Source organism: Cynoglossus semilaevis, chromosome 1 (genome assembly GCF_000523025.1).
Source record: "Cynoglossus semilaevis isolate Cse_v1.0 chromosome 1, Cse_v1.0, whole genome shotgun sequence".
In the NCBI taxonomy this organism is placed as follows: Eukaryota; Metazoa; Chordata; class Actinopteri; order Pleuronectiformes; family Cynoglossidae; genus Cynoglossus; species Cynoglossus semilaevis.
The window spans coordinates 17,674,634-17,681,268 of NC_024307.1; the positions used below are offsets into that span (position 1 = coordinate 17,674,634).

Consider the following 6,635-nt stretch of genomic DNA (forward strand, 5'->3'; position numbering starts at 1 on the left):
AAAAAAAAAACAGTTTGGAGCCGGTGGACGTCCTTCCCTGCGGCCCTGTGAGGTCACGGGGCTCGGTGCCAGCTCGGCCTCACAGACAGCCAGCAGCCGGAGGAGGAAATAAACAGAGAGGCAGAGAATCTCGCTGACACCGGCAGAGCGGGCCGGACCATTAAAAACTGACCCCGCTGCCCTTGGAGGAGCTCACTCTGAAAGTACACCCACTCCTCCACCTGCTCCTCCTTCTCCTCCTCGGGACATTCAAATACACGGGGAGTGAGGAGACACAGACGTGGAGGATCTGCAGGCAGGAAGTCTGCTCTCACTGCTGAATGATGAAGATGAAACCAACAGCAGGCTTTTTATCTCTTGGCAATTTAGATGAATATTTACAACATATTTACAAAACTCTGGCAGCTCATCACTCCCAACCTCTACCTCATTCACACACTCCATGTTCAGTCACACAGCGCCAACAACATCCTGCTCCTGACCTACAAAACTCCCTGACACCTCTGTTAGTGTTCAACTTCCTGCAACTATTTCCCAGCTCAGGGATCCTCCTACAGACCACAGGGACAGAGACCAGGTCCAGGTCTGTTTGGAGTCAGAACTTCTCCAATCTGGAACTACAGTCTGTAAAACCAATCTCTTCAACAAAGCCTGTGGATTAAAGTAGGTTATTGTCTGCTCTCTTTGCTATTTTAAAAGATGTCAATTCTATTCACTACGTAAAAGTGAACAGCTGTAGACTATCTCTTATATTAACAAAACAGGATGGAACAGGAATGACAAAATGGTCAGACTTGTCATTCTCCTTAATAAAAACTTCTGAGTAATTTCCCATTGGACGACAGCAGCAGCAGCAGCAGCAGCAGCAGCAGCAGCAGCAGCAGCAGCAGCAGCAGCAGCAGCAGCAGCAGCAGCAGCAGCAGCAGCAGCAGCAGCAGCAGCAGCAGCAGCAGCAGCAACAGCAGCAGCAGCAGCTTCCATTTCCTTCTGCAGGTCAGAAGACACATCGTCTCCAATCAGAGTTGACTGCTGGGACCAGACGCTGCAGTCATGTCTCCAGAGACACACTGCTAACTGCTGCACGTGCACAAACACACACGTTTCGTATTTCACACACACACACACACACACGGAGCTGCTGAGTCACACACTAGTGACAATCTCTAAACCAACAAAAGCAACTTTTCCTTTTTCTTTTCATTCTGCTTCACCTTTTAAATCATTTTTCCACTCACCTCCCTTCTTGTGTTTTTTATTCATTTTTTTCATGACCCAACTTTCCCTCCCTTTGTTTCCAACTCGCCTGTTTCTCTTATTACCTTTTTTCCCTCTACAACTTTTTCCCCATCATCTTTATCCACGTCTTTCTTCTTTCTCTATCCTTCTATCCTCTTTAGTTTTCTCCTCTCATCACCTGCCTTCAACTCTGTGACTTCACCCTGCTCCTTTTCTCAGTTTCTCCTTCATCTTCTTTAGTTTCTTCTAAATGCCTGTTGCCTGTTTCTTTCCATTTATTTACTCTTCTTACTCCTCGTCCTCTGCCTCATTCTCTTTTCAATCTTCCTCTAATTTGGTCTCTGACTCTCCTATTCCCATTCCGGCTCTTACTTCTCCTCCTTAATCTCATCTTCTATTTTTTAATCCTCTTTCTTTTCCTCCACTTTCTTCTCATCTTTTTCCACATTTCTTCTTTATTTACTCTGACTCTTCTCTCTAAATACAAATCCCTTTTCAACTCTTCCGTCTTTGTCCTTCTTCCCTGGTGTTTCTTCCTTTCCTTTTTCCTTCTTTACTCTTTTCATGTCATTCTTCTGACCTCTTTATCATGTTGTTTTTTTATTCTCCTTTCCTCTCCAAACATATTCTTCCCTTTCCCTCATATTTGTTCTTCCTCACCCGTCTTCACCTTCTTTTACTTCCTTCTCTTCTTTCCTCTCCCCCCTCGTTGTGGTCCCTCCCTCCTCCAACACACCCGTACACTGACTTCCTTCCCTCCCACCATTTGACAAATCTTATTCTTCATCACTATTTTATTGGCTTTTCTTTTTTCTTTGTTTCTCAAACCCTCCTCCTCCTCCTCATTTACACACATCTCCATCTCCGTGTGTGTGTGTGACCAGCAGCTCACACACACACGAACAGCCACACACGTCCAGCTGACGCAGCAGCCAATAGGATGTGAGCAAATGGATAAGTTGTTGACAGGATTAGCGGCATGAATTAGTGATGGCTAATCACTATTTAAAGGGACAGTACACTAGATTTTAGTTAGTGCCCTGAAGCAGCTGACCACCACAGGTGACACACCACTGCTGACTGAACAGTGCATCAAATATTTATTTGACAGGTGTCCACATTCATCACTACTCCCCCCCCCACAGTCACAGATGTACATGTGTGTGTGGTGGGCCGTACCGGGGGTGAGGCAGCATCTGAACACACTCTCTCTGTTGATGTGGTCGCTGTTGCTAAACGTCAGCTCTGCCCCTCATCCACATGATCATTAACTGAGGGAACAACACAAACAGCCCAAAAAGGTACAGCTCGAAGACAAATGTCTTGTAGGAAATGTACGATTATTGTTCGACTCAGTCACTGGCCTTTACTACATGTGTCCTGTTTTTACCGCATCAACGTGTCTAAACCGTTTATACAACTATTTTACTGACTGAAATTCACCCATTTTTGTTTAGACACGTTACCGCATCAACGTGTCTAAACATTTTACTGACTGAAATTCACCCATTTTCATTACATTTTTAAACATTTAGTTTTTGTTCTAAACAAATCGTCTAAAGCCGACAACAGATTCCATGAAGTCAGGCTGATTGTAATGAATTAATGAACAACCTGTGGGTGTGTTTGTCCATGGATTATTATTGTAGTTAAGGTTCAAAATATAAAATCTGTTTCTACAAAAACTCCCTTTTTAACCCTTTTTGAACAGGAACATTCTGCATTTGTTCGAAGTCTCGCTTGTTCTTTGATTTTAAAAAGTTATTTACATCCTCAAACAGTAGACAGGATGCCAAATATTTACTGGTGCATTCTGGGCAGCTGAGAAACACTCTGTTTGCCTTTGCCTTTGTTTCAGTGGAAAGAAAGGTTATTGATTCAACAAGCTGCTGCTTTGAAGGACAGCCACCTCTTATTTACATCCCAGAAACACCAAACAAAGCAGCGTGTTGGTCCTTTGTGGCTCCAGAGCTGACTGCTGAGAAGTGGAAATGTGCTGCTGCTCACACAGAGGAGAAGCTCCAGCCTTTTTCTTTCATCCCTCAGAGACTCCGAGGACACAGAGAGAGAAGAGACAGATGCTGCTCATCCCTAAAAGACTATAATTGTCCAAGTGTAGCTCAGACCCAGAGCTTCTACCACACCCTGAAATGCTTAGAGCTGGGGTTTAGTGCAGTAATTACTGCTGGAGAGAAGGAGCAGGAGAACGGGTGGTAGAAAATATCTCAGCACTGACACAGACAGAGCGACTCGGCTCCATGAATGGACCTACTGCTCTGGTACACAGTATGTTGTCTTTCACAGACACTGAGGGTAAAGAGTCTTGTTTCACCTGGAGCTGGGGATATCACTTCAAGGCCCAGCATGCAGTTCTGGAGGCTTCAACTTCAGGTCAGATGTCCAGTTTATGTCAGTCCAGCCTCAGACTACGGCTGACAAGTCAACTGACACAACTGTCACATTAATCATGAGGGACTGGAGCCTGATTAATATTGTCGAGGACGATGGCTTCACTGATGTGTCCAAAGTTCCATAAGTCACTGTCAAGATGCTCAGTAATGACATTTTTCCATATTAATAATTTAAACATTTGGACCGGTCCACCAGCCTACACCAGCCTACAGCAGCCTACACCAGCCTACAGCAGCCTACAGCAGTCTATACCAACCTACAGCGGCCTACACCAGCCTACTGTTCATTAATTTTCTGCTCCAGTAATATACAGTGAAAGAGTTGACTAATGTGGATCATAATCATAATAATTAATGCTTAATTACAATCAGGATTAATCTGAATTATTCATGATTAATCATGGCTCATCCCTGGCCAACCTGTGATCAATCAGAATTGTTAAACAAACCTAGTATAAATTTAGTATACAGAGTATATCTATGAATAAATACTGTATATGGTGATGTAGTACAGGGGAGTCCACAGTTTCCTGACCTGGCAGCTACTATTCTAATGAGCAGGAGAAAGTCATCTACCCATCGAGTGACGGCTAAAACTAGTCTCTAGTTCTTCAGCTTCTGATCTACTGGTGGATCCCACTCTCCTTACTGGGCACCACTGGTGTGGTCTCATTCTCACAGCCAGTGCTGCAGGATGATGTAGTTTTACTTTGAAAATGACTCTTAATGGAAGCCCCTGTGGTGAAGTCAAAAACTCAAAAGTGAAGTGGGTTCTTCAAAAAGACAAAACAGTCCCCCAGTGAAACCCAGACTATCACAGGCCTGGCTCACAAATGGCTCTCTCTCCCCTGACGCTCTCAGCCAATAAAAGCAGCAGAGTGGTTTGACAGGAGCTGTGAAGCTGAGGTAGTTAAGGTCAGGGCAAACGGCATTGATCCGACTAAGTGCTGCGCTGAAAACAGCGGGCCTCAATCAATGGAGTGGAGGGGGCCGAGGGGGGGGGGGAGGGGCAGAGTTCCCCGTTGGTCTCTGCCACCGACGCCCATGACGTCCTGAGGTGCTGGAGGCAGCGAGCCACTGAGAGGACGAGTTAATGAAAATGCCTTCAGTCAGACGATTGTTGATGAGGACGAGAAGACAGAGTGAAAAAAAGAGGTTTGAGTGAGACTTCAGAAATGTTCCATCAGCTCACTGAGGGCCTGTGGTCTATGGTGGTCCTCTACAGAAGGTCACCTCCTCGTCCTCATGCCCTCATCTGATCCACACACTCAAACACCAAGATCTTCTCCATGAATGCACCTGAGAAGCTGAGGTTCTTCAAAGGCTGAATAGATCTATCTATCCAGTTACACTTTGTGAACAAAGAGTTGGTTCAAGATTTCAGCACAGTTGCTGTCAGTGTTTGGAGGAACTGTCTTTACTCTTTAGGAACTAGAACCAGATGCTAAAGAACTAGAAACTAGTTTTAGAACCAGGCACTAAACAGGGGAACAGGGGAACGTTTATCTGCCTGAAAAAACCTCTTCTTTAGAGGGTGTACCTTCAGAAATAACAGGTGCTATTACAGTATCTACAGTATCTTAAAAAAAAAGAAAAAAGAAACTTAACTGTCACATGAGGTGACTGGAAGGCTCATGTGAGGTGGACCAATCTGAACCATCCCTCAAACTGCTGAAACCAACCGTCCTTTTTTGAAAAGAACTTGAAAAAAAAAAAAATCAATCAAAACTGAAAATACAGCCGTGAGTATCCATCATAACTGGAACACCATGTGGTTTGTTTCCTTTTTCTATGAGAATCCACAATTATACCCTCTTATACTTCCTCCAGAGCCCTGCCCTCTGCTAACAATGTCCACACACACACACACACACAGCTCAGATGAAAGGCTGTGTCTTAATGACAAGGACCCCTGTCCACTTATTACTTCAAAGTTGCAGCTCGAGGGGAGACCCTTGATGATTGCCTCCCCCACCTCCCCCATATCCTCCACAATTAGAAGAGGCTCAGATTAAAACGGAATCAGTCGAAATCCACAGAACCTCCATCTGTGTCCAGCTACACACACACACACACACACACGGACACACGTATGTACCAGGTCAACGTCATTCCTCAGTGTAACTCTGAAGACACTGACACTTAAGGACATATTAGAGACCTGTGGGGTCAAAGGTCCCCCACAGGAAAAGTATTCTTTACACAACATGTCCCTACAAAAGCACGGCCATATTCAGAACACACACAACTCCTGTGATGACATCAGACTTCAGCTCACATCAATCTTTAATTTTTAATGTTACTGTGCGTCCGTGTCGTTGCTGACTCCAGGTGACGTCAGGTCATAAGAAAGACAGAGAGAACGCCTGGTGTTTGACAGCTGTGGCTCCTCCTCACTCAGTCATGTTACACACAAACATCTGAAGCAGGTTAATGCGTGGTTTGACCCCCACAGAGACAAACAGGATGTTGACATCATCATCATCATCATCATCATCAGTAGTAAGGGTTCTGATGATGAGGAACAGAACACAAATCTGACTCTTCCTTTAGAAGCCATTTAACTGCCTGTTACGTCGACAACAATTCATTAGTGCCAGTAATACAACAATGGCCTTAAACTTTGTTTTTGGAAAGGGTTCCATCAGTACACCTGTTTGATGTCTTCGTCAATATTTAAATAAAAACAAAGTTGACCTTTTTTTACCGACCGTCATGGAAACCATTACTCCTGCTCTGTGGTATACTGGACGAAAATATGTAAAACATTATGAGAAACAAAAATGCTATTATTTGGTCTGGATGAAGAGGAGCACAGGGATTCAAACCTGTAACCTCCACGGTAAGAGGATGTTTCAAACCCCCCCCACCACTCCCTACGCCAACATCCATCAAACCACACTCCAATATCACCTCCCACCCCTGGCCTCCCGTGACCACCCCCTCTCCTCCCACCTCCCACCCACAGCCATAAAAACACAGGTTTCC

General features: G+C 44.7%; 1 protein-coding gene across 1 annotated transcript in view; it reads right to left on the reverse strand.

Moving 5' to 3' along the window:
• brf1a (BRF1 general transcription factor IIIB subunit a) overlaps positions 1 to 6,635 on the reverse strand; it is a 54,212-nt gene that overhangs the window by 23,053 nt on the left and 24,524 nt on the right. The gene's annotated exons all lie outside the window — the stretch shown is intronic.